Source organism: Paramisgurnus dabryanus, chromosome 21 (assembly GCF_030506205.2).
Source record: "Paramisgurnus dabryanus chromosome 21, PD_genome_1.1, whole genome shotgun sequence".
NCBI lineage: Eukaryota > Metazoa > Chordata > Actinopteri > Cypriniformes > Cobitidae > Paramisgurnus > Paramisgurnus dabryanus.
Genome location: NC_133357.1, coordinates 28481816 through 28509077, shown reverse-complemented (window position 1 = coordinate 28509077; position 27262 = coordinate 28481816). Strand labels below are relative to the sequence as shown.

Below are 27262 nucleotides of genomic sequence, written 5' to 3'. Positions count from 1 at the left end.
GAAAACAAAACAATTGACGTGTATTTACATAGAAATATTCATTAATCTAATCTGTGGAGCAGTGAAAATACGTTATATATGGTGTGGATATGTTTATAATTCATACTGTTATCTATTGAAATGTGTTACCTTGAAATTATTAATAAGTAATATAAATAAGTATCTGTTTACAAGTCGTCATTCTGTGAAGTGTAACTGTTTAAGTTTATAACTGTTTATAAAATATAACGATGTAATTTGTTTGTTATTTTAGTTCATCTATGTCCTATTAGATTTATGAGTTGGGTACAATAAGGCGTTCGATCGATTACTTTTGCCTGCTCGATCGCAGGGGGCGATCGATTGCGTTTGTCTGATTCACTTCACTGGGAGAGAACTCGCGGGGTTTCTTCATTACACATAAAGTTTGCAGTGGGGAAACTTCAGCATCTTTGAGTTTTCTTCTCCCTCTTTTCAGAGGCATTACATTGTCAGGTAAGTAGTTACATTCAATAAGCGAGGGAAGAGGGATTGTCACTTTCCCATCAAGTGCTTTGACCATAAAACCTTCAGCCCTTCTACCAAATGTTTCCTCTGTGCCGGAGCACATTCTCAGTAAGTAAGGATATGGCTTACTCTGGTGAGGTCCAGCTTGTTTTACCTTTTCAACATTCAATGACCAGTTGCTTTGGTCATCTAAAACAATATATGTCTTGATGACTTTATCTGGACAGTCCTTATGATACACCTTTGCTAGGCATATCTTGGAACATGACCTCCCAACTTGTCCTGCATCACATACATCAGAGCAGCTTGAGCTGACAACTTCCCTGCCGTCGTTACCCTCTTCTCCCTCCCCGCCATTCTGTGGCGAGGTAACAGGAGCAGTGATCTTTGGTGGAGGGCCCGAATGCATAGCTGAGACATGCTTGCTGCGGTCACACTCAGAACATTTCACCACTGCAGTGCAGTCCTTTGCCACATGATTATTTGAGCCACAGCATTTAAAGCAGAATCCTCTCTCCTTCAGAAAGGATTTCCTGTCTTGAAGATCTTTGGCTCTAAAGGCTTTGCACTTCTTCAGTGCATGTGGCTTTGCATGAATTGGGCAGCTCTTATTTGGATCACTGGAAGTGCTCGACTCACTCTGCTGGGGAGACATTGGTCTTATGAACTGCAATCGGGTTCTTGGTGCTTTTAAATAGGGGACTTTTAGCCTTTACAGCAGATCCGCTAGCAGTTAAAAGGGCAAAACTGGGATCATTCCTTTTCTTTGCCTCATAGCACATGAATCTGGTAAAGAATTCAAATGGTGGAAACTGTCCTCCATTTTCTTCTTTATACTTTGAACCCGCAGAAATCAATTTTTCCTGAAGTCCATAAGGCAGCTTGGATACTATAGGTTCAATGCCTCGTGCAGTATCCAGGTAGGACAAACCTAGAAGGTAGCCGTCGTCCTTAGCGCACTGCACTTCCATCAGCAGATCTGCTAACTCCCTTAGCTTCAGATTTTCTTTTGCCAAAACCTTGGGAAACTTGTCAAGTCGAGTGAAGAGGGCCTTCTTAACTACCTCTGGCGCTGCGTAACATTCCTGAAGACGTTCCCAAGCTTTTCTGAGTGCTATCTCTGGACTTGCTACGTGCACTGAACGCAGGCGTTTTACTTGGTTGCTGGATTCCTTGCCAAGCCATTAAGTCTAGCTCCTCAGTAACAGTGAGACCCAGCCCTTGTGTAGCATTTTTATATGAAGACTGCCAAGCACGATAATTTTCTGGTTTATCATCAAACTCATACAAGCTTGCACTCACAAAGTCACGTCGCGCTAAATATTGCACAAGATGTTCAGTTGCAGACACGCTCTGATCAGTTTTTAGCTGGGGGTAATAGCACGGAGCAGAAATATTCAAGTCAGTAATAGGGCTGTCAAAATTGCTAAAAAAATTACTTTCGAATATTCTCCCTAAAAAACCCATGAATATTCGAACTATTCGAATATCTGGTTGCCCATTTTTTCAATGACGTTAACGACGTTTAACGACGCATTATGTCGATAACAGGACAAATTAATATAAAGAGACATAACTACTTCTATAGGTAGTCTATTTAAGTTTAAACATATTTGACAACGTATATTACATACACAAAACAAGTCAATTAAGAGACATCAAAGTGATATAGTACCTCGGTTACATTGCTTGACAGAACTCCCTGAAGCCTGCTCCATCCGCGACATTGATCGGTCTCATGTCCTTACAAATGAACTAAATTAATTTCTCCGTTATGACCTCTTGTCGTGTTGCAGACAAATAGCTTATGGCGGGCGATGCAAAGTAAGTGTTAAGACGTGACTGTTTAGCTGGAGTTCCACACATTGTGGTCTCGTACACACTGCAAACTTTCAGGAGTGACAACCGCATTTAAATGTGAAAATGTGATGATTGACACGGAGATAACCATAGCAACGGTCTGCCGTCTCATGTGCTTATCACTCACAGCTTTGATGAAAATAATTTAACAGCATTATGTTTTGCAATAAACCTCCGTCATGTCGTTGTGTATTGTACGCATTTGTGAGGCTGCGCTCGCTCTTGCAGTGTTGCCAAGTCCTCGTCTTATTTGTACTCACATACCATTTTTGCTCTTAACTGTTTATGGCTTTTGGCTCATGAAGCGATCAAGTTTTTGGTGTTGTTAAAATGTGAAGGTGCCAGTCCCAATATTTTGATCTTTGAGGTAAAGCGTTTGGATTTATTTTGGTTTATTATTGGATTTTTCTTGTTCGCTGATTTTTTTTAGTGCAAGATCTGGCAACACTGAGCAGCAAACGCTTGTGCCTCTGTCATTCTCTGTATCGTGCATACAGAAGACTTTTCCCCCTTGTAATAATTTATTTCTTCAGAAGAGAGACCTGTCATGTCAATGATGCACGTTTAAACACTTTATTAACTACTAGTTGTTCAGTTCGGTTATGTAGGCTACACACTATGCAAAGTTTCTGTAAACGCGGTTGTCACTGCAGTTTGCGGGAGTTAATGAGGTTCTAGAATACGATTGTCAGTCCCGTAAATTACTGAAGTGTGTGTGTACAGAACAGGATTAAGCATTAAAAGTTGAAGTGACAAAGAAATTAATATGCAGCAGGGGCGCCGCTAGCAATTTTGGGCCCTATGAAAAAATAGGGGGTCAGGCCCCCCCATACCCATTTCGTACCAAACATACAATCCAACCTACTGTAGCTATTCAAAATCTTTGTCTGTAATTTAATAATACAGAACTATTTATTTTGATATTGTTTTGACCACAGTTATCAGTATTTATAGATACCTAAAATGTCTGCAGCTAAGATAATTTATTGTGCAATGCAAATTTAATTGAAAAATACAGTACATTAAATCAAATATTCAGAGAAAATGCAACATTCTTAAAGATTAAAGATAAATGTGACCATGCCTGTGAAAACCCAGCTGAAGTATTTATTTGTGATTTACTGTTTTCCACATAAAATCATCCTATATAATGTAAAGAACATTTGTGAAAATATAAACTTGATATCTTTAATATTGACTGAGTAATGTCATATCAGCGATTGAAATCATAGTGAAATTAATGCTTGAAATTAAACTGTGATGCTTTTTATCTCACAATAAGATTTGAGGCTTTAGTCTGATTTTCAGAGACAGTCTCAGTGACATACTGTATACTTGAGCTGTTACACACGACACGAGACATTGTAACATTTAAAAATGGCGAACAACAACAATGCATCTTTTCTATGTACATTCTGCCTGAAATAAGACTGGGTCAACAATGCTTGACCAAAGCGGCGTGGTGAGCTTGAACCTGCTTACATTACGAGGCATTTTTTGGACCCAACATTCAATAAGAAAATTCAACTGCAGTAGCCACCGTTCAACCTGAAGATGGCAGCACTCAGACGTTTTTACACCAGTATTGAAACACTTTATATCCAAATGTCAAAAAACTTACTAAAATCAATGAACAGTACTAATAAAACCCCATTCAGATCATTAACTAAAAAAAGTTGGTTTAGGGTTGAGTTATTATTTAAGAAAACAGCTATACTGTTATTAAATGAGACTGTTTTTTAATCAACGGGGCTCTAAAATGAAATGAATGACAACTATAGCAGATTACGACATAGATTTCCATTGATTTCTTAACCCTGTTGCAAGTTGAGAAGCTTTAATATACATAATTTGACTAGTTTAGCCTTATTTGCATTTCAGTTTTATCACAACCAACTCGATTTAAGACTGCATAAAAATCCTTTCTTTGCATATTGCGTTACAAAACAAAACAGTGTGTAACCGATCGCATTTCTAGTTTATGTTAATTAGCTTATACGGGCTACGTAAATTTAAACAGCTTATAAGGGCTGACTTCGCGTTAGAATCATAACACAAAACAGGGAACGTAAATCCCCTTGTGTTTTTTTAAACTGGGGTGAACAGAGCGAAGACTTTACAGTGGAAAGAAAACTGCATTGTATTGCTCCAGCGTCACATTGTGTAAACTGCATTTATAGTAAGGAAGTGCACATATGCAGATATCATAGGAAATAGCAGTAAATACACACACCTTGTTCTCTTCTGAAGTTCACGCGCACTGTGAGACCGTGGATTGAAGATGGCGCTAAAACGCAGAGTAAAGACGGGGCGGAGCTAAGAGGGCTCAGCTTAAGGGGGTTGCGTGTGCGGCACAGTCCTTGGCTGGGGCCCTCAAAAGTTCATGGGCCCTTAGAATCGTCCTAACTTTTCCCCCCTCTACGGCGCCCCTAATATGCAGTGTGTACAAGATGCCATGCTCATTAGGGTGCACATTTTCGAGATGTGACATCATGTTGCTAGTGGTCGAATGGTATGCTAACAACTTTATCTCGCGGCTCAACAATTTTACCTCCTACCGACCAAAATCCAAAGTACTTCCAGACATAGCTTTTTAGATTTTTGGGGGTTAAAATCGCTTTCTCTTCTGCGGTCGACTTTCTGCCATCTTCCATGCAAGACGCGTCAACTTTTAACAGTGACAGACAGTGTGACTACTGTGACCTGTCCCTGAACCAGGCGCACTAGTGCGCCCACTAACAAAGCAGACAGCCACGCCTCTACTACCGCGGGCTTTAAAAAATAAATAATAATAATTTATTTTAATATTAATTTTTATATTCGAAATTCGTTTTTTTTAACTATTCGAATATATATTCGAATTTAGAATATTCGTTGACAGCCCTAGAGTACAGTGACTTGGTTGAACAAAAAGAAACAATATTTTGTTGCTTAAGCTTATGTATTCAGTCATTATTCATGGTATACTAAAAATCCATGTTAAAAAATAACTTCTCAATGTTCTCAGGTCAAATATTTATATGTGATTAAAATGTGATTAATTTCGATTAATTAATTACAAAGCCTCTAATTAATTAGATTTTTTTTTTTAATCGAGTCCCGACCCTAATATGTATATTTTTGTGTGTGTGTTTAAAAATACATAATATTTACACACAGCACAAACTCATATATTATGCAAAAAATTACTTTTATTTTGTATGAGATTAATCTATGCCCAGCCCTATTTAATATAATTAACAAATAATTGGGTAACACTTTACAATTAGGTTTATTAGTTAACATTAGTTTACTACATTGGTTAACCTATACTAATAATGAATTACACTAACGTTAACAAAGATTAACAAATATAGTAACACATTTACCTGCTCATGGTTAGTTCATGTTAGTTAATACATTACCTAATATTGACAAATGAGACCTTATTGTAAAGTGTTACCAATAATTGCATATGCCTATAAATATGCTATTTTGGTGGAGGGGGACTTTGGGATACCTCCCTAAAATGACTTTTTGCAGGTTGGTATGTCTGTAAGGGTGACAGTTAAGACGTTTGTTGCAATGCTCTTAAAGAAATCTCTTACATCAGGGATTCTTTCTCCCCCAGGGAAACCCTCACTTAAGAAGTTTCTTGCAACCGGGCACTGCCCCTCTAATGGTCTCTGCACGGCCCTGACTTTGTGGCACTGGCATATATTCTTTTACTCTGGGCATAGCTTTGATTTATTAACAATTACTTATGATTTCTCAGAGTTGTGTAGTTTTATTGTGTCTATGTGTTTGTTTATCAGGAATGGCTCAAATCCAGTTTAGCAAGTCTTATCTGCATTTTTGATGTTGATTGTTGGCCAACTTGTGGCTTACAGTATGATTGTATAGAGATATACATGCATTTGAAGTTTTTCTCTTTGTACAGTAAAGACTCAACTATGTTAATCCACAGGTTTGTGCTATTTCCACATGTTATTGCCACATACGGCATGTCAGTTTCTGTCCAAATGACAGTTTGACCCAGTGGCGAGGCAAGAATTTTTAAACTGAGTGGACCTCAATGCCTACTCTCAAATAAGTTGAGTATAATCCCCGCGGCTACACGCGGAAGCACGCGTTCGACACTATACGCAATACAAATGATTTCTTATTCAAATTATTAGTCTAACAGGCCGTCAGGGCAGCACTGATTTGGCAACATTTACAGTACATTAAAACATTAGGATAGGTGAAGAAAAGTAACTGATCCACCATTGCAAACACAGTTTAGTACAAACAACAAGACAACAAAGAACAGGAATCAAACAAACATGCTCCAGAGCTTTCTGTTCTTGGAACGTGTAAAGTTAAAGAAGAAAAACGATAGTGTGTGTGCAAATGCTGTCTATTTCCCTTGTATAATTGTTTATAGTGGAGTGTCCTATCTAAATATTTTCACGCGCATGCGCTGTTGTACGCAGACTGTACGCGCACTGTCCGCACGGGCTCAAATTTTGGGCTGCACGCCAACGGTCCGCGCGGCCGGCCGCGGACCCTCTCGATGACAGAAATGACGTCATGCGGACGGCGCGCATACACGGACGTCCCTAGTATACTTTCGGCTTAATAAATCCTGGATGTCTCCGTGGGCAGCGTCAGTGCGCTATGAATGTAGATACTGTAGGCTAGTGTTAATCTTAAACGACACATTCATGTAAAGCATGACTATCAAGAGGTCTGCGCTTCTTGTTTTAAGCATTTCAGATTTGACGATGATTAGGCACAAAAATTCCACTGTTTAACCCAAAGAAATATGGAAAATTCTTGGCAAGACGTCATACAGTTACCGTAAAACATTGCTGGAATTCTGACAATAAATCATAAGTGAATAATTATGTAGGCCTAAAAAGTCATAATTTACATGCATTTTTGTCATTATTCTAAACAAATAGACAACCCAGCGGGCATATGACCGACCTTCAACGTTGAAATTTGGTTGAAATTAGGTCAGGTGTTTGTTCAACGTTGAAACAAATAATTGAATATACAGGTAGCGAGGTAATCTCGCGAGATTACACGAGACTGGACTGTTTTAACGGCTGTCTGGGAGATCTTGCGTATCACACGAGAAAATGCTTCAGAGAAAGAAGAGGTAAGGAAATATAAGTCAATGTAAACGCATAACGTTATTATATTCACATATACAAAGAGGTATGACAAAAAAGCATGATGCCAAATCGGGTTTTTTTCTGTTAGTTGCGAATGTATTCATTATAGTAGTTAATTTGCTAGTCCACGGGATGTTCCCGCCGAAATTGGACTTCGTTATTATGAATATTAATAAATTAATATGAGGTGTGTTTTTATCAACTTAACCACTTGGTTGTTTTTGCTTCAGAAAAGCAACTAGTTATAAATGTAAGGGCTTTTTTGGACAACTTCGGTGAAAAAGTGTTGATTTCGTAGTTCATTCAGCGTAACTTATATCCGAGAGGTCTTACAGGCGCCACAGACACCTATCAGCCTTTTGTAAGGAGGAGCAGCACGAGTGCGGTGCGGTCAGTGTTAAGCTGCTTAGTTTCTCAAATTCATATTACTGATATAGTGTTAAAACTTAGATGAGATGTTGGTGTTTTATGGCTCACGAATTCGCAATAACGGATACGTATAGCAGTTCGTGTTAATGACATTAATCCAAACATATTGATGACGTGATAACATGGGCGTCGAATCCAATATTAATCATGCTGAGGTTTTCTCGACGGGGTAATGTGTATAAATGCAGTTATAAAATTAAAAGGGACAAGATAGTCGACGTGACCCTCATGTTTCCATGGCAATCAGTCAATTACATGTTACGCTTATGATCGCACCTGCGGTCATTCGCGCAGTATCCATGATTTTAAGCGACATGAAACACTTAAGTTAACTCCTTTGTACGAAAATGTCATGTTGTGTAAGTTGGTATGTTCTATTCGAATTGAAATACATTGTAATGGTGTAATTTTGCTTACTTCTCTTGTTGAATAGTTAGCAAGTTTTAATGGAAATAGAAAATATTGGTTATCTAGACAAATGTGCTCTTGTTTTAAGTATATTTTTATAACTCTTTTGTAATGTCTTCGTTATCAGAGCCCTTCAAATTAGAATAGTTATGATGATCTTGTCAATGCTGAGATTTTCATGCATCAACAGCCACTACATCTGGATCAGGTAATGTTGTGTTAACCCTGCTATTCTGTATGTATTCATGTTCTGATAAAAGTCATTATAATTCTCTTCCAATATTGCACTAATTTTACTTTTTTATATTTTGTCAAGATTGAACAAGAAACAGACAGCAAGGGTTGTCAGGTCAGAAACAGAATGACACACAAACAAAAGAAACTTTACAGGTGAGAATTGAAAGTGGCTTTTTAAAACACCTGCTACTTGTTTCTCAAGAATGGTTTATCATTGTCAAAAGGAAAATATAAGAAACTAATTTAGGATACAATGGTTACTTTTCAACACAGCAATTAATTTCTTTTGTATGCCACTATTCCTTCTACAGTATGTAGGCCTACATATTTCAAACACTTTGTTTTCAGTATACAGAGAAAAAAGTAAATCCAGTGTTCAGAGTGGATGTTGATGCAAGTTTTATAGAGGCTTCATATTGACAGAAAAAAATGGGTCTTTGTGGTGGTGTACATGACAGCATTTATTTGTTCTTATCTTTATGTATTATGGCTTTAATCATAATTTTTTTAATTGTCAATGAGCTACCACCTACCCTGGTAATGCACCACCAACATACCATGTTGTAATAGAAATCCGTAATTTACCATTTCTTTTTTGTGAAGCGTCTCCCCTTAAACCTTACAATGCATTTAATATTTGTTTTGTAACCAAATCAAATTCTACTAATCCTAATAATTAAGATGCAGTGTTTTGTATTTCACAATTTATGTTTTCTTTTTAAAAGGGGCTATGACTTGTTTTTATTTTATTATGTGTTTTAAATTGTAGGCATATCAACATGCAATTTGAAGACGTGTGATAAAATACAGAGAGGTGAAGTAGTGTGTCTTTCCAGATCCCCAAATCATTCCCCCTTAAAAGGTAATGAATAGTGTTATGACAAAAAATTAAACATTCTTAATTTCTTTAAAAGTTGTACTTGGGCCACAGTTTTCTGTATTTCTAACCAAAAGATTTCATTTATATTTCTATACTAATGAAATATGTTTTTCATTTTCCAAACTTTATCAAATGCAATGATCGCTAAGATGAGCCTGAAGAGGAGATTTGGGAAGATGCTGTTTCATAAGTCGCTTTGCCTGATCACATGTGGTAAGTTTGTAAAACATATATTAAAAATAGGATTAGAACATCTCCTAATCAAAAGTTTTTGATCAGGTCGGGATGTCTGCTAACAAGATGCCTTGCTGGTCTGGGCGAGTATAAAGGCTTACACAGACAGTCCAGAGGTTCTGAAGTCCATCTTCGATCTCATTGGTTAGGGACTACACAAAAGGCTGTTTGACCCACACGTAAAGCAACCTGTCAGTGTTTGCTTTGTTAAGCATCTCATTTGGGGGTGTTGAAAATATAAAGTTAAAATCACTTAAGCATTCAGTACTGGATTCATTTGTAACCAAATCGATCAGAAGCACCATTCACTACCATAGTTTTTTTTTATCCTACTATGTAAGTCAATGGTGCTTCTGGTCAGTTTGGTTGCAGACATTCCTTAAAAAATCTTTGTGTTCATCAGGACGATTTAAGGTTTAGAAACATCTCAGCAACCTCAAGAGAAATTGGAGGCAACTGTGCTAAATTGCAGATGATGTTGCAAAGGGTCTGAATATGTATAATGTAAATATGATATGTTTTCTTTTTTCATACATTTGCAAAAGTTTCTAAAATTCTGTTTTTACTTTGTAAAAATATCTAAACAATTACAGTATCATGCAACAACATAAAATTGAAAGTGAAAGGTGTATGATTTCTGAATGGACTGTAGATGATCTTAATTGTCATCTTCGTAAACACAACAGCTTTGTCCCTTCATCAGATGGCTATGCAATGTTTCAAGTCAGACTATCAAAGAAAACGCATCTTGCCCTGATGTGCAATAACAAGATTTTTTTGTACATGGGCTAAAATGCAGCATTTTTTGAAAATTAAATATCTTATGTTTTTTCCCTCCTTAGATGCTGTCATCGTATTAAGTACAGCATGAGCCAGAATGGATGGGTGGTGGTGGCCATAAGAAGACTGTCAACTAAACCAACAACAAAATTCATATTTGCAGTTTTTCTTGAATAAAGTTTTTCTATTCAGATGAATAAAATGACTTTTAAACATGATTTTGTTTCATATTTTATGATTTTATTCTATATTTAGAAAATTCCACTTCTGCACTACTAACTGGAAACCTAACTGTTTGAAAGAATGTGTTTTATCCATTAAAAAATATTTTTAACAGCTGCTTTCATGTTTATTTGGAAAGAGTAGGCACCTGCCATCTTATTTGTCCACATTTAAACGTTACCTTCCTTTAGTGTTTAGTTTTATGAATGGGGTTGTACTGTAAGTTATGCGTAGCAAGTTGCATTCATATGATAATTGCACTAAAAATGACACGTATACAGTAAATCATTTAGTGAGTATTGCAGTGTCAAGTAAAAATCTATATTTAGTGTTAAAAACAACAAGGAAATAGAAGGTTGAAATTGCGTCATGATATCAACCATAATTCACCTATGTTGAAAGTGTGACGTTGAAACAACGTCGTGATTTCAACGTTGAAATTTTTTGCAAAACCGAAAGGTAATCCAACGTTGATTCAACGTTGGTACCTGACGTTGATTCAACGTTGAATCAACGTTGAAATGCCGACTGGGAATGATGTTGGCAGCATCTTTTTGGTACGTTGGTTCACTGATTTGTAAATCACATAACTGTTATTAGTAATATAAACCTGTTTTAACCCATAAGGAATCAAATGGAAAATAAAGTTAAATAAATTAGTTACTTAGAGTAACAGTAAGCAGTTGTTAGCTGTCTTTATCAACAAACTATTCACAGTGCATATAACCACGTTAGGTATATCCCATTACCTCAAAATTAAATTAATGAATAAGAACAAATGAATTTCTAACCTCGTGGTCGTAGTAATTTCGTTGTATAAGACAGCGCTTGTAAAGATCAGCACAATAACTGTCAACAGTGCAAAGATTCGTTTCATAAACCTGTGGTCCATCTGAAACTTTGGCTAAAGTTTTGGTGGAAAATCCGTATACGATACAGTATTAAGTTAAAAGATATTCTTGTATAAAAAAAAACAAGTACATTTCAATGTTTGTGTCATGGTTTCAACCGTGTTTCTGTTGTCTCTGTTCTGATTGTTGTCATCTGGACTTTTCACTGATTACCAATCATCACACCTGTTACCAATTAGTCTTTGTGTATATATATCCCGGTCACCTGTATGTTCAGTTGCTGGATCGTTGCCTCAGTTTGTGTGAGTACTACAGTCTATGTCTTGGTCCCTGTTCCTGCTTGTTTTGTTTTTGTTTTGTTTTTGTTTTGTTTTTGTTTTGTTTTTGTTTTGTGTTTTTGTTTTGTGTTTTTGTTTTGTGTTTTTGTTTTGTGTTTTTGTTTTGTGTTTTTGTTTTGTGTTTTGTTTTGTTTTTTGTTTTGTTTTTGTTTTGTTTTGTGTTTTGTTTTGTGTTTTGTTTTGTGTTTTGTTTTTCAGTTAATAAATGTTATTTATTTCAAACTTTGCACTTGCATCCTCCTACCTGTTCCGGGGACATGACAGTTTGAGGTGATGGTCAGATGTCAAAAAAATAGAGGCGGTGCGACTTTGTTTCACATGCAGTACCGTTTACTGAAATAAGCGGCAAGTAATAAATAAAGTTGCCATCATTCTTTCTGACTTTGAGCCGTGGCTGGATTTCCCGAACTCGCTTGTAGTATTCCGTTTGATAGGCGATCATTAAAGTAAAATCTGCTTGATAACTACGGCACTGATGTTTTAATGGCAAAATCATCGTGCGTTTTCATTGATTTTACATGGTGGCCAAGCAGCAAGGATAAAAACTAACAAAGTACAATAAAGTAAATGTTGGCTGAATAAGCAATCCTCATCCTCCTCCAATTCTTCGTGGAATGAAGAAGGAAAAAGAGGAAAAAGTCCCGACGGCACAATAACCGTATGCAGGGGCGTCATGCACCAATTTTTTTTAAGGGGGCACAGTGTCAACAGCTCACAGAAATTTGTGCATACACAGACATCAAACGAAATATTATAGAGCTTTCAGTCTTTTCCATGGCACTTACATTTCTAACAATCTGAAAACCCCTGCTTTCATGCAAAAACCTCCAAAATAAGAGTGATGACTAACTTTAATATCAAATACTATTCATTCGGAATAATGACACATTTGCATCATATTTACATCGGAAACGGCATGTTTTATTTAAGTCTTAATGGCTTGTTTAATCGTGTCATTAATGCATTTTGCACAACAACTACATTATCATATAAAATTAATGTAATTTTAAAGTATAAACAACGAAAATGACATAAGCTATAGCCACGTGATTGAGTTTAATGTTCAATAATGATTTTAAAAAATATGTTTAGATAAAATTATTAGAGGAACGGATTTTTGCATTAAATTTTACCTCATGTGAGCATGTGAGATTCCGCGCCCGCGTGAACTCTGGCGAACTTTGGCGTTGTGCCAAGAAGATGAATCTCTACTAATATAACGTTGAGACGGTCACATTTAAAACCATACATTTTCTACACAGAGGAGGTTAACTGCACATTACCGTACTGGGGTTTGGAAATGTTGTGAGCGTTTCTAACACGTTTTAATTCCTCAGATAGCCAAATGCAGCAGCAAGCCAGCAACAGCATAGAGCTCGTGAGCGCGCCCAGACGCTGATGACGTCTGCGACTGCGCTCTGACAGCAGCGCCAGCTGCCGCCAGAATAAAAGTAATGTAACATGATCAAAACACTATCAAAACGGCGAAAATCTCCGAAAAGTCAAATAACAGATTAATGGACGCTCATTTGATTTTGAGGTTGGATGCAAAATCCATTGGCTCAAAAAAAACAAGGGGGCAGGTGCCCCCTCAGTTTGAATGGGCATGACGCCTCTGACCGTATGCTTCTCCCTTCTGTGTCGTGTTATCCCTTTAAGCACGAGTTAGTGACACACACCTACACAGACATCTGCTCCTTATTAACAACAAATCATAGAACATTGTACTGACCCTAAAGTGTTAAAAAGATTGCGGGAAAATGTTTTGGAATTTCTTTTAATTCACACATTAAAAATCTCAAATCATTAAACAAAATACACAGAAGAATTTTCGTTATATTTATTTATCCATCTTGATGTGTGGCGCAAGAACGGATAACATTCTGATCACAGACGCGTTTACACTTGTCTTTATGTGTATGTGGACAACATCTGGATATAGGTCCCATGTTAATAAAGTGTAAACGCAGCCGAGAACGCTTTGTGATCGGATCTCACTCAGTGTAATGTAAACGCAATCCAGCCATGGAATCTGCATTTACAGGTCAACGTCAAACAAAACCCCGCCAACTATCATATTCTCCCTGACAGCTGTCAAAAATAAAGGACGTTAGGGCATGGAGCGCATTTTAACACTTCTGATTGTATTTTCATATTCCGGCATATGTTTAATATGTTCCAATTATTCATTTAATATTTAATAGCAGAATTTAATGGATCGTTTTAATGTTTGAGTTTCCATGGCGACATTTCAATGTTGCGCTTAGAAACTGCCGACTGACCAAGATTATCTCATTTAACACATTTTAGGTTAAACACGTACAAACCATAACATTAACAAAATACATTTGTTCAGTGTTGGTTTCATGCAAAGTAAGTTACTTATACCTAAATGTGTTTGTAAATTACATTACTTCACTTCTTACGCACTAGAGGGAGACATGAACAGGAAATTTAGGAAATTGTTAGCTCTTTTATTTATATCATATTAAAGTTATCAGGAAACATAGGTCACAACAGTTTATGGTTGATATAGAAAATTATGTGAGTGAACAAAGTAGGCTACAGAACAAAAACATATAAGTTCAGACAGAGCCTAAAGGCCGTTACCCAGCAAGCAATAGCCGTCATTTCAACGTCTCGTTTTAGACCTGATATAGTCTGGCTGTGCATAGCCCACTTCTAGTCCAAATAAATTTTAATCTGTTTTTTGACAAAATAATTTGTGAGATGGTATTTCATCATGTAAGCAAAGTTAACAGCGATTACAAGGTATTTTGATTCATTTCTTTAATGTGTTTTATGCAATGTCGTACGTAGCCACTATTTAGCTCATACATAGACCGACTACGAATAACTCATGTTTAGCCCAGATAACCTTGAATTTAATTAATTGTGTTTTTTGCCAAAATAACTTGTGAGATGTATGATATTTCATCGTGTAAGCAAAGTTAACAGCGATTACAAGGTTTGTTTCATCTATTTAAAGTGTTAAATGCACAGTCTGTACGGACCCACTATTTAGCTCATAAATAGACCGACTACAAATAAACCACGTTTAGCCCAGAATAACCTTGAATTTAATTAAATTTTGTTTTTGCCAAAATAACTTGCAAACTGGTATTTCATCAGGCATGCAAAGACACCAGTGAATTTTAAGCTGTTTGGTTTTGAATAATCATTATTTTAGCTGTCACGCATAACATTCATATACAACCTCTGCGAGCAGCCAGGAGGAAAGCAACTAGCAACTAGTGGTCTAGTAAGTGTGTTTGATTATTAGTTTTTACATGTGTTTGAAATTGATTTACTTAATTTGTTGTAGTAATCGTGACATTCTTGCGGGTAACTTAACAGTATAACGTTAGAGTAAGTAACCCATGTTTTATAAAACCTAAACACCTTGCTGAAAAAAACAATAAAACCATTACAGAAAATTGTAATGGTTTTATTGGGAATTTTATTGGTTCTAATGGAATATGGCCGAAAACAGACTACAGTGTATTGGTTTTTGTTGGTCTCTAATGGTATGTATTGGTTCTATGTATTGATTCTAATGGAATATGTATTGGTTCTAATGGAATATGGCCCAAAACAAACTACAGTGTTGTGGTTTTAATGGTAAAAGCTAATGGTTCCTATTGGTATTTTAATGGAAACAATTAGAATTTTCTGTAATGGTTCTATTGTGTTTTCAGCAGGGCAGTATAACCTGAAGACAATGTAATAAAATAGTGGAGATAAATGTATTAGTCTATGTAGCGTTACACTGAAGAATAACATGAGTAATTTAGTAGGCTGCTTTTTAGTAATAGCAGTAACTTAACTAAGTTATTACTGTTTCTTACAGTAATGTAGGCAGTTGTGCTTTACAATTATGCATGCAGAGATAGATTTTGGGAGAAAACCAATTTCTCCATATGGAGTTAACTTACAGGCCTTCAGTCTGTCGGAATAAAGAGTTTTATTGTGTTAGTGAGGGAAAACTTGAGGTCAGTGGGCATTAATCTTTAAGGTTGGTGAACAGTTGTACACTGAAGCATATAATACTGTACAATACTATACAAGTACTGACATGTGCTATTCAGTTGTCAAAGCTGTGCAAAACTGGAGGGTGAAACTTGAGAGACCGTGCCGGAAGAATGCTGGACAGGTAAATTCTATAAACATGCAATATTAATCAGACATTGTGGTGTCAACAACACAGTCTTTCATGTGGTCACAAAAAATCAGAAAATATGTCAGTCTGCAACTGTTAACGACATTGTGTTTTGTATTTTAGAGTTCACTAAAGGTATTATTAAAGGTAAGTGTGTTTGTATGTGTTTTACGGCTGAATGGTGTTTCACAAAATATATCTTGTTTTTTTACTGGTTAAATAATTTCTTTTAATATGGCATAATGTTAATATTAACATTAGGCTATGTGAGGAGTAATTGACAACAGTCCTGTACTGCCTTAATATTTTCTAATAATTAAAAGCCCCAGATTTAATTACTCTTAGCTGATACCACAGTTACCTCACCCATACGATATTGTTTCGATGTTTTATTTTTAGACATTTGACAGGTTTTATGTCCTTAAAATTGTATTGTGAATATTTTATGCTTGGCATCTTAAAGGGCAGGGTATTGATTTTGAAAAATACTAACTTTAGCCTACACGCACCGACCAGAAGCACACTCCTATCTCATTCACCAGTAAGATAAGACAAAGTGAATAACATTACCAAAATAATTTGAAAAGATAAATATCATTACACTAATTCGTAAAGGAACACAAGCTACATAAGCAACACGTTTCATTAAAATACAATCTGAATCCATCAAAATAGAATCACACCGCATAGCTTTCCAAAAGAAACACAACGACCCTTTCAGACCTGTAGCCATTTCCATCTTGCGGATGTCTGTTTCAGAATGTCTTTCGTTTTGTAGCTCCTGTGTCAATTCAGCAGAAAAGTTTATTTGATTCTCCCTATTTTTACAGAGCGTGAACAGGGTGTGCAGTGGCATGCAAAACACGTTCACAGAAGAGGGGCAAAATTCAATGCGTCCAATTAGGTATGGGCCGGAATGAGATTCTGGCGGTATGATAACCGAAAGCAAAAATACCACGGTGTTGCGGTATTGCCATTGTGACACTAAAATGTGTTATTTTCAAATGTCTGCGTATTAAAACATCAACTTTTCAACTGGACACAATAAATTTTATTTTTAAGCAACATACAACGTTTATGCCAGGTAAAAATAAAGCCTTTAAATGACAATATTCTTTCAATTGTAAATGTAAACATGAATTCAATTACTTGATTTAATTCATTTTGTGTAAACACAGATCATACCTTGAAAACAGTATCACAGAAAATTTAATTTTTTTTTTTAAAACGTTGACTCTGAAAATCTCGGTATACCTTGAAACCGGTAACTGGCCCATGCCCACGTCCAATTATTGCATTCGGTCAGAGTTCAATGATTATTTGTGCTTTTTTTTGGTCCTACGCCTTTAACAGATGACACAAATATATAAAAATACACATTTAGACAACTTAACATGGTGATTGCTATCAAGACTTGAGAAGACTTTCAACCAGCATAACTAAACATGTTTCTGGATCAAAATCAGATACCCTGCCTTTAAGCCTCATTTGCTAGTTCCAAAATGTCATTAAACACACGCAGAGAAACATGCACTTGTGTTTTATTAATGAGAATGGTATGATCAGGGGCGCATTAATGCACGGGCTTACATGGGCTGGAGCCCAGGGGCCGGCACAGGGAAGGGGCATACTAAATTAACAATTTTTTTTTTTTTTTTTTTTTAGAAAACGACTTTTAGGGTTGTATAGATAGTAGTAATACAAAGGGTAGTAATAAATAAATAAATATAAATAAAATCAGAATTTCCTTTATTTGGTCATGTGTTGCGTAATTGACGTTGATTGGATAATGGGCGCGTCCAACCGTTAGTCTGCGTTGACTGCTTATAGTGCTATATAGTGTGAAAGATGGCGGAATTCAAGAAGCAGGATAGTGGGGCACAAAAAAGAAAAATGCACAAACTAATGGAACAGCGCAACCAGCAGCTTTTGAAGAAAATCCCTAAACCTACCGGATATTTAAAGCCTGCAGATAGTGCTGCTAATCAGCTTTTAGAGAACGCTAGACAGAGTGACGACCTGCATGAATCTTAAACGTGTCCTGTTGACGATCAAGACAGTGATAAAACAACAGAACTTTTAGAACAACACCCTAAAGGTGAGCGAACATCTACACCAGTTATGGGCTCAGATAATGTCAGTAATGCAGCTGCAAATGTGCACGTGGAAGACTTGAGAAAGTCTACCTCAACTAACATGGGGGTGGCGCTGGGGGAGAGTGAAGAAATCAGCGGAGCGAGCCCTACTGACACCTGTTTTGAGAGCACCGTAAACAATTCCTTCAGTTCAGATCCTGGAGTTTGGGATAAAATAGACAGCAATGCACGAGCATACTGGACCAAAAAAGGACCAGAATTGTGTCAGAATAAAAACGTTGACGTGTCGGCTTCAGAACGCGTGTATAAGCACCAGAAACGTCACTTTTCACAAAGCTATTTCAGACGTGAACTTGGGAATGGAGAGAGTGTGCCCAGAGAATGGGTTTTGTATTCGCCTTCCAAAGGAAAAATTTTTTGCTTTGCGTGTACAATTTTTGGAGATAAACCCAACGTATTCACAAGTGGTTGTAATGATTGGAAACATGCCAGAGAGCGCATAACGGAGCATGAAGGCTCCGAGACACACCGTAAAGCCATGCTAACTTATTTGCTTGAAAGTGCAGAGAAAGGACAGGTGGACTCGGAGCTGAAGAAACAATTTGAAACTGAGCGCGAGTACTGGACTGAAGTGTTACGAAGGGTGGTAGCAGTTGTTAAATTTCTAGCAGAGCGTGGACTTCCATTTAGGGGTCATAGCGCTGTTTTTGGTAATCCCAACAACGGAAATTTTTTGGGAATTTTAGAATTAATTAGCCAGTTTGATCCCTTCTTAAAATCACACATTGAGAAATACAGGAATGCAGGAAAAGGAAACCCTTCTTATCTCTCTCATGGGACCTGTGAAGAATTTATTCAGCTGATGGGGCAGAAGGTTCTTTGTGATATCCTGACACAAATAAAGGTCGCAAAGTACTTTTCAATCAGTGTTGATTCTACCCCCGATGTGGCACACACTGATCAACTCACATTAATTTTACGATATGTCTCACAAGAGGGGAGCATTGAGGAACGTTTCCTAAAATTTTTGCCTATCACAAGTCATACAGGGGATTCTCTTTGCACAGCTGTGTTGAATGCTTTAAAGGAGATGGAAATAAACTTTGATAATTGCAGAGGTCAATGCTATGATAACGCCAGCAACATGTCCGGCTGTTATAAAGGTTTGCAGTCGCGTTTGAAGGAGATAAACCCTTTGGTTGAATGGGTCCCGTGCGCTGCCCATACGCTTAATTTGGTTGGCGTAAACAGCGTGAACTGCTGCCTAGAAACAGAAGACTTGTTCTCTTTTGTTCACAGAATTTTTAATTTTTGCTCAAGATCGCCTGCGCGATGGAAGACTATTACCGACGGTTTACAACCAAATGACAACAGCAGGATAGAAACTCTGAAAACACTCTCAGATACAAGGTGGTCTGCACACGCACAAGCCACCAAAGCGCTCTGTTTAAATTACGCAAACATCCAGGAATCACTGAGAATGAAAGCTGATGACACTAACCAGCAGTTGACCACTCGTGATGAAGCCAGTCGTCTAAACAAGAAAATGGATAAACTGGAAATTGCTTTCCTCTGTAACATGTGGAACACAATTCTGCAGCGATTTTATAAGACAAGCACATCCCTCCAGAGTGTTGATATTGACTTGTGTGTTGCTGTAGATTTGTTAAGATCGTTAAGAGACTTTGTGGCAGAGCTCCAAAATCAATTTGACAGTTTTGAGGCAACGGCAGAGCAAATGTCTCCAACCGTGTCTGACGTGTATAAAGCGGACTCTCCGCGCCAGAGAATACGCAAAAAGCGTTGTGATGAATCCACAGAGCCAGACCACTGCTTGTCAGGCCGGGATCGGTTTTCTTCAAGTGTTTTTATACTGGTGATTGACAGACTCATAGCGGAGCTGGACCGGCGCTTCCGTTCAAATGACACTGTAAACCAGCATTTTGGATTTTTAAATAACATTCTGTCCCTGACTCCAGATAAGCTCCGATTGTTTGCAACAAAATTGCAAAATAAATACTGCAGAGATCTGGAAATTTATTTAGTGGAGGAACTTTTACAATTTAAAGCAATTATCCAAAAGGAAACCAACACCACAGCGAGAGCGCTCATCAAGATGATTAAGCAACGTAAGTTAGTGTCTGTATTTCCAAACATAGACATTGCTCTACGCTTATTTCTCACGCTACCTGTTACGAATGCCACCGGTGAGCGGTCATTTTCAAAGCTGGCCTTGGTCAAAAACAGGCTGCGTTCTGTAATGGGCCAGGATCGTCTCTGTCAGCTAACTTTAATGTCTTTGGAGAGCGACGTTCTTCAGAAATTGGATTTTACTGACATTATCAAAGACTTCGCAGCAAGAAAAACTAGGAAGAAAACCTTTTAAAAGGTAGGCAATATAATTGTATTCCGTATTAGTTTGTATTAGCACAAATTTAAATTATGGGTGAAAGGGGGCCTTTTGTAATGCTGTAGCCCATGGGCCTTTGCTTATCAAAATGCGCCCCTGGGTATGATTACTGTTGCCTGTCAATATTTATATATGACTTCTTCAAAAGAGAATAACTATCACATTTAACATAAAGCAAAAATACTTGTCTCATGCATTCTTTTCATATTTGGCAGATGCTGTGTTGAACAACTTTCCAGCAGCAACAGAACTGGGAGTGAAGGATGCAATGGGGGGGCATTTCAAACAGGCACCAGGGAGGATGGGGGGTATAGAAATAAGTACAATTAATAAGTTGAAGTGAACTGAAGATAGTTTTTAATGTTTTAGATGTTGTTTCATTTTTTAAATTTAATTTTTTTGTTGTTTATTCCTTTATTCTTTCTTATAATTTTGTCTTTTCTGAATTTCTATTGTATTAACAATATTTTTTTGTAATAAATTGGATTAAAAAGAATTCTTTAGTCATTCTTTTGTTGTTTATTAGATGTGTAGTCATTTAATAGCCGTCTATTTAATAGACGTCTACTAGATTTTCACTGACAGCCCAAAATTAGCCTTGTTTTAGCCTAGACGTCGGGGGGTGTTTGGACGGCTACTAGACGTCTATTAGACGCAAAATTGCTTTCTGGGTATTAAGGCAGACTAAAACAGTGGAGTTGGGATGGTCATCCTAATGTTTCACATGGATTTTGTTGTTGATAAAAAGCATGTGGGTGAAAGTCAAGTTCAGGTAAAGTCCGCGTTGAGGACGCTGCAGATAAACAAAGATAAAACCTTTAAAGCAAAAAATATAAAGCTTAAGATGTGAATCACGGTTGTTGGGGTTGCTAGTTATTCTCTGCTGTTTGCTTCTCAGTAGAACTGTACAATACGGGAGTGCGGTTACTGCGACAACCCTAAATCATATGGTTAAAGCCAGTTGTAGCCATTTGTGATTGACAACTATTCATCCAGCGCGTTTCCCTGCATGGGATCGATCACACATCCAGATACAGAAGCCACTTTGATGTTGATAAATGTAAACGCGCTTTGTCCTGTTATACTGATGATACTATGGTAGAGAAATTTTGAGTTTTATCTTATAGATTAGTATAAAACCATGTTTCATGGTTAAGGTCTATATGAATTAAGTTTTAAGTTGTCTCTCTGTTGCTTGCATATGAATGTGTTATTCCATAGCTGGGCCTGGAGGAGATAACGGTGTCCTTGGTAAGAATAGTGAAATAGTTGTATGATGTGTTAGAGAACAAAGACACTGAGTTTTACCACCCATGGGAGGATTTATGTACCAGCTTGGAATGTTATAGAGATAAAGTTACAGCATCACCAGGTTGTCATGAGTTATGAGAAGGAGCTAAGGGGCCTGAAGGTAGGAGTCTGCTGAGCATTGGGATAGTACAGAGTGAAAGAAAGGCAGGGCTACTGGACCACTATATAATATACTGAAAAACTCAGAACGGGGTCATTGTCATCATCATTTTACCAATGCAGGTGTATACACCCTATGACCAGTATTGTGTTTCAAGCTGTCTGACACAATTCTTTAATAAAATACTTTGAAGAGAATTTTGCATCTCAACCATCTCTGATTCTCCTGAAAAAATCCACAACATTATTGGCGCTGCGAGCAGGGTTACAAGAGAGAACATTGGACAACCGAGTGCGATTGTTCAGAGGCCGTTCACGGTCGGGGGAAATGTTCTCCATCCTGAGTCGATTGTTTCTTCTTTGTGGGTGTTAAACTGCTAAGGCTGGCCCGCCGCTTGCTTTTTAAATTAAGGTAAGCAAAGCGTTATAGCATTTTTTCACCTACATTGATGGGATTTTTGACTCTGTTTGGAAAACACAGACAGCCCAGCGTTTTCATTTGAATTCCTGAATTCTCTCTGTAACTCATAAACTAACTAGTATTGCAATTAATGAGAAGGGACTTGTGGATGATATCAGGGGCGCCGCTAGCAATTTTGGGCCCTATGAAAGAATAGGGGGTCAGGCCCCCACCATACCCATTTCGCACCAAACATACAATCCAACCTACTGTAGCTATTCAAAATCTTTGTCTGTAATTTAATAATACAGAAATATTTATTTTGCTATTGTTATGACCACAATTATCAGTATTTATAGACACCTACAATGTCTGCAGCTAAGATAATTTATTGTGCAATGTAAATTTAATTGAAAAATACAGTACATTAATCGAATATTCAGAGAAAATGCAACGTTCTTAAAGATTAAAGATAAATGTGACCATGTCTGTGAAAACCCAGCTGAAGTATTTATTTGTGATTTACTGTTTTCCACATAAATTCATCCTATATAATGTAAAGAACATTTTGTGAATATATAAACTTGATATCTTTAATATTGACATGAGTAATGTCATGTCAGCGATTGAAATCATAGTGAAATTAATGCTTGAAATTAAACTGTGATGTTTTTTATTTCACAATAAGATTTGAGACTTTAGTCTGATTTTCACAGGGAGTCTCAGTGACATACTGTATACTTGAGCTGTTACACACACCAATAACATTGTAACATTTAAAAATGGCGAACAACAACAATGCATCTTTTCTATACATTTACATTATGCCTCAAATAAGACTGGGTCAACAATGCTTGACCAAAGCTTGTATTATAATTATTAGCATTATTTATAAGGTAAAGAACAAGTTTCAAACACCAGCAGCTTCAGTAAAGCAAAAATAATGACAGATCATTGAAACTGTGAACTTGAGAAAACAGCTATACTGTTATTAAATGAGTCTTCAGACTGTTTATTAATCAACGGGACTCTAAAATGAAATGAATGACAACTATAACAGATTACGACAGATTTCCATTGATTTCTTAAACCTGTTGCAAGTTGAGAAGCTTTAATATACATAATTTGACTAGTTTAGCCTTAGTTGCATTTCAGTTTAATCACAATCAACTTGATTCACGACTGCATAAAAATACTTCCTTGGCATATTGCGTTATAAAACATTGGAGTGTTTAACCGATCGCATTTCTAGTTTATGTTAATTAGCTTATACGGGCTACGTTAATTTAAGCAGCTTATAAGCGCTGACTTCACGTTAGAATCATAACATAAAACAGGGAACGTAAATCACCTTGTTTATTTTTAAACTGAGGTGAACAGAGCGAAGACTTTACAGTGGAAAGAAAACTGCATTGCTTCAACGTCACATTGTGTAAACTGCATTTATAGTAAGTAAGCGCACATATGCAGATATCATAGCAAATAGCAGTAAATACACACACCTTGCTCTCTTGTGAAGTTCACGCGCACTTTGAGACCGTGGATTGAAGACGGCGCTAACACGCAGAGAGTAAAGACGGGGCGGAGCTAAGAGGGCTCAGCTTAAGGGGGTTGCGTTTGCGGCACAGTCCTTGGCTGGGGCCCTCAAAAGTTCATGGGCCCTTAGAATCGTCCTAACTTCCCCCCCTTACGGCGCCCCTGGATGATATTACAAGATAAATTATCTCTACACAGCAAAACCACCAGTGTTGATTTTACAGAGTTCGCTACTCTAGAGTGGTCAGGTGTTAGTTGTAGTGTTCGTTTTTAATTTATCATCACTCACAGTGTCAGAAACTTCCACAAGGGGGTGTTGCTTTCCAGTGTTCCAATAATAACGTTTGCGGGGAGTTAAGATTCACGCCACGCCCCTTCTTTCTGAAGCGGGAAAGTCAGTTACTCAGCATCCGACCTGGACTCACGTTACTGCGGTAAGTCAAATAAGTTAAATATGATGGTGATAAATGTATAATAAACTGCAAATAATCCGTGTAGGTTTGTTAAATCGTTAATATTTTGGTGGATGACCACAAGGAAATCTTTAAAATTGAACTGAATTTCAATTTGTAATTGGCTGACGTTGTTTAATCGGTTTAACTTTACCATATGACGGTGCAGTTTTGTTTAAATAATGCAATGAGTTTAATTTTTGAGTGATTTTGGACTAATATGTAACGTTAACCAATTATTATTAAGAGACTAGCGTTATATTAAATGTGCTTTCTTAATTTTGTATTGAGGTAACTTACACTACAATTTGTCTAACATTACATAATTAATAAAATCTATAATTCTGTATGTGCTCGACGTATTTGCAAAACAACGCAAAAATAGCTCATTTTCTATTTGAGGTACATTTTAACAGTTAAGTTAGTGCAGTTCTTTTACGTTCAGGGTGGCGGTTTCAGATTAGGGTCAAGCACTGTGGGCAAAGAAACATGATGCAATGCAGGTGTTTGTGGTATTCAACCTTTATCACTAACTCCTTAATTGTACATTTGTCACACAACATCTTCATTTTAGACTGTTAATAAATTAGACTTTGGGGGTTATTTTCGCTGTTTAAATGTAATTAAATTGTGAATGTCAGTTATTTCTGCTTGTTACACGCGGTGTGGTCAGGGGCGTCAGTTTGTGTTGAAAAGTGGTGGGGACAAAAAGTACTCAGCATAAAACCCTAACAATGTCGACTGCACATGTAACAGTCCCTGCAAAACCAGCTCAGCCAAACGCAACATATGTGACCCTGGACCACAAAACCAGTCGTACACTGCAAAAATTATTTTCAAGAAAAAATGTTCTTTGTATTTTTGCCTTGTTTTCAGTAAAAATGTCTAAAAATTCTTAAATTAAGATGCGTTTCCTTGATGAGCAAATTACCTAAGAAAATAAGTCTAGTTTTAGACCAAAAATGCCAAATGTAAGTGATGTTGTGCATAAAACAAGCAAAAAAATCTGCCAATGGGGTAAGCAAAAAAATCTTGAACATTTTTCTTAAAAACTACATTCAAGAAAAATTCAAGGAAAAATTGCTTACCCCATTGGCAGATTTTGTTGCTGGTTTTATGCACAAAATCACTTAAATTTGATATTTTTTGTCTAAAAACTAGATTTTTGCACATCAAGAAAAAGCATCTTAATTTAAGAATATTTTAGATATTTTACTAAGAATTTTTTTCTTGAAAATCTGACTTTCTTACTTAGTATTTTTGTCTTGTTTTTAGTAGAAATATCTAAAAATTCTTAAATCAAGATGTATTTTCTTGATGAGCAAAATGACGTAAGAAAATAAGTCTAGTTTTTAGACAAAAAAATATACAATTTAAGTGAATATGTGCTTAAAACAGGCAAAAATATCGGCCAATGGGGTGAGAAAAAAATCTAAAAATAAGATAGATTTTTTTCTTAAACACTTAATTTAAGCAAAATTTTCTATATTTTTGCTTGTTTTAAGCACAAATTTACTTAAATTGCATATTTTTGTCTAAAAACTAGACTTATTTTCTTAGGTCATTTTGCTCATCAAGAAAAAGCATCTCTAATTTAAGAATTTTTTGATATTTCTACTGAAAACAAGACAAAAATACTAAGTAAGAAAGTCAATTTTTGCAGTGTAAGTCACACAGGTATTTTTTATTAAATTTTTCAGAACATTTTAACCATATGCTTTCAAAAAGTGGTGGGGACAAAATCAGCCATTTCAAAAAGTGGTGGGGACATGTCCCCAGCGTCCCCAGTGTAAATGACACCTATGGGTGTGGAAAATGGGTGTGCCATTCACTTCGTGAGAGAAAATGATTTGCTCGTTTTTTCGCCTAATGTAACTTGTCTTAAAATGTAGCATTTTAAATGTGTGCTGCTTCTTTCAGAGTTCACACACGAGTATGTCTGTACTTTGAAGGGAGTAGAGCATAGGGATGATGACTAACTGTGCATTCAGACCGCCACCGGCGAGAGCGTCAATAAAAGCTCTGGCTGCCCTGACAACGACGCTAAAGAAAAGTTGTAGTGGACGCTCTGGCGCTCGAATGCATTCTCTGAACTCCTCTCAGGCGGAGGTTTCCGCCTTCCGATTGGTTGCCGGTGAACATTTCCGCGCCGGAGCTCGCCGCCGGCTCTCATTGAAAATGAATGACTTCCAGCCACTTTGACGCTCTCGCCGGTGGCGATCTGAATGCACATTGGAATTCGCCCTAATAGTGACGGATAGCTGGAATTGGATTTGATTGGTTGAACTGCGTTCAAAGCTGTTCACGCGCGTCTGACCTAGTGCTGTGTTCAAAATATCGATACGACGATACATCGTCATGGACGCCTGACGATGCGCGCATCGATACAGCACCTTCCGTATCGATTCGGATGCAATTTTGAAAGTAACGTGACGAATCGCTGTTGATCCGTGATGCATATGGAAAGAACGCATGTGTCCCGTGGAGTACGTAGAGTTAAAAGTTGCCGGGTATACTTTCACTTTGCGTGTCTGTCTCGCTGGCGCACGTGTCTGCATAGCGAGCCGCGTACTTGCGCGCTCTCTTTTAAATTTAAAATCAATGAGTTCAGTATGAAAGCGCAGATATCTTAGCCTATACTACTGCAAAGGGCTTTATTAGCCACTCTCTTATAAAACAGTACTAACGCATTTGAGAAGAAACACGACAAAGATTTGCATGTGAAAAGTGAACGTCTAGAGAAGAGATACAGAGCTATTTCAAACTATAGCTGTCACATTAATAATCTGATTTCTACTAAATAGTATTAACTCTGACTGCATGTTTATAGATATATTCATAGATATAGAATAATTAAGTGAGAGACAAATATAATGCCTAGAGTAAGGCACTATCTTTATAAAACTGCTTTTAAAAAAAACATAAGTACTAAC

The 27262-nt window shown here is 37.0% G+C and overlaps 2 protein-coding genes and 1 long non-coding RNA gene across 6 annotated transcripts in view; 2 read left to right on the top strand and 1 right to left on the bottom strand.

The window, feature by feature from the left end:
* LOC135775928 (alpha-2,8-sialyltransferase 8F-like) overlaps window positions 1–27262 on the top strand; it is a 1056838-nt gene that overhangs the window by 704288 nt on the left and 325288 nt on the right. The window lies entirely within an intron of this gene.
* Window positions 1–27262, bottom strand: part of LOC135775927 (alpha-2,8-sialyltransferase 8F-like) — a 134082-nt gene that overhangs the window by 81848 nt on the left and 24972 nt on the right. The window lies entirely within an intron of this gene.
* Window positions 8336–10833, top strand: LOC135776130 (uncharacterized). The gene is made up of 7 exons (XR_010544055.2): window positions 8336–8532; window positions 8641–8714; window positions 9331–9423; window positions 9591–9654; window positions 9721–9819; window positions 10079–10179; window positions 10518–10833. It is a non-coding gene; the product is annotated as an uncharacterized lncRNA (long non-coding RNA).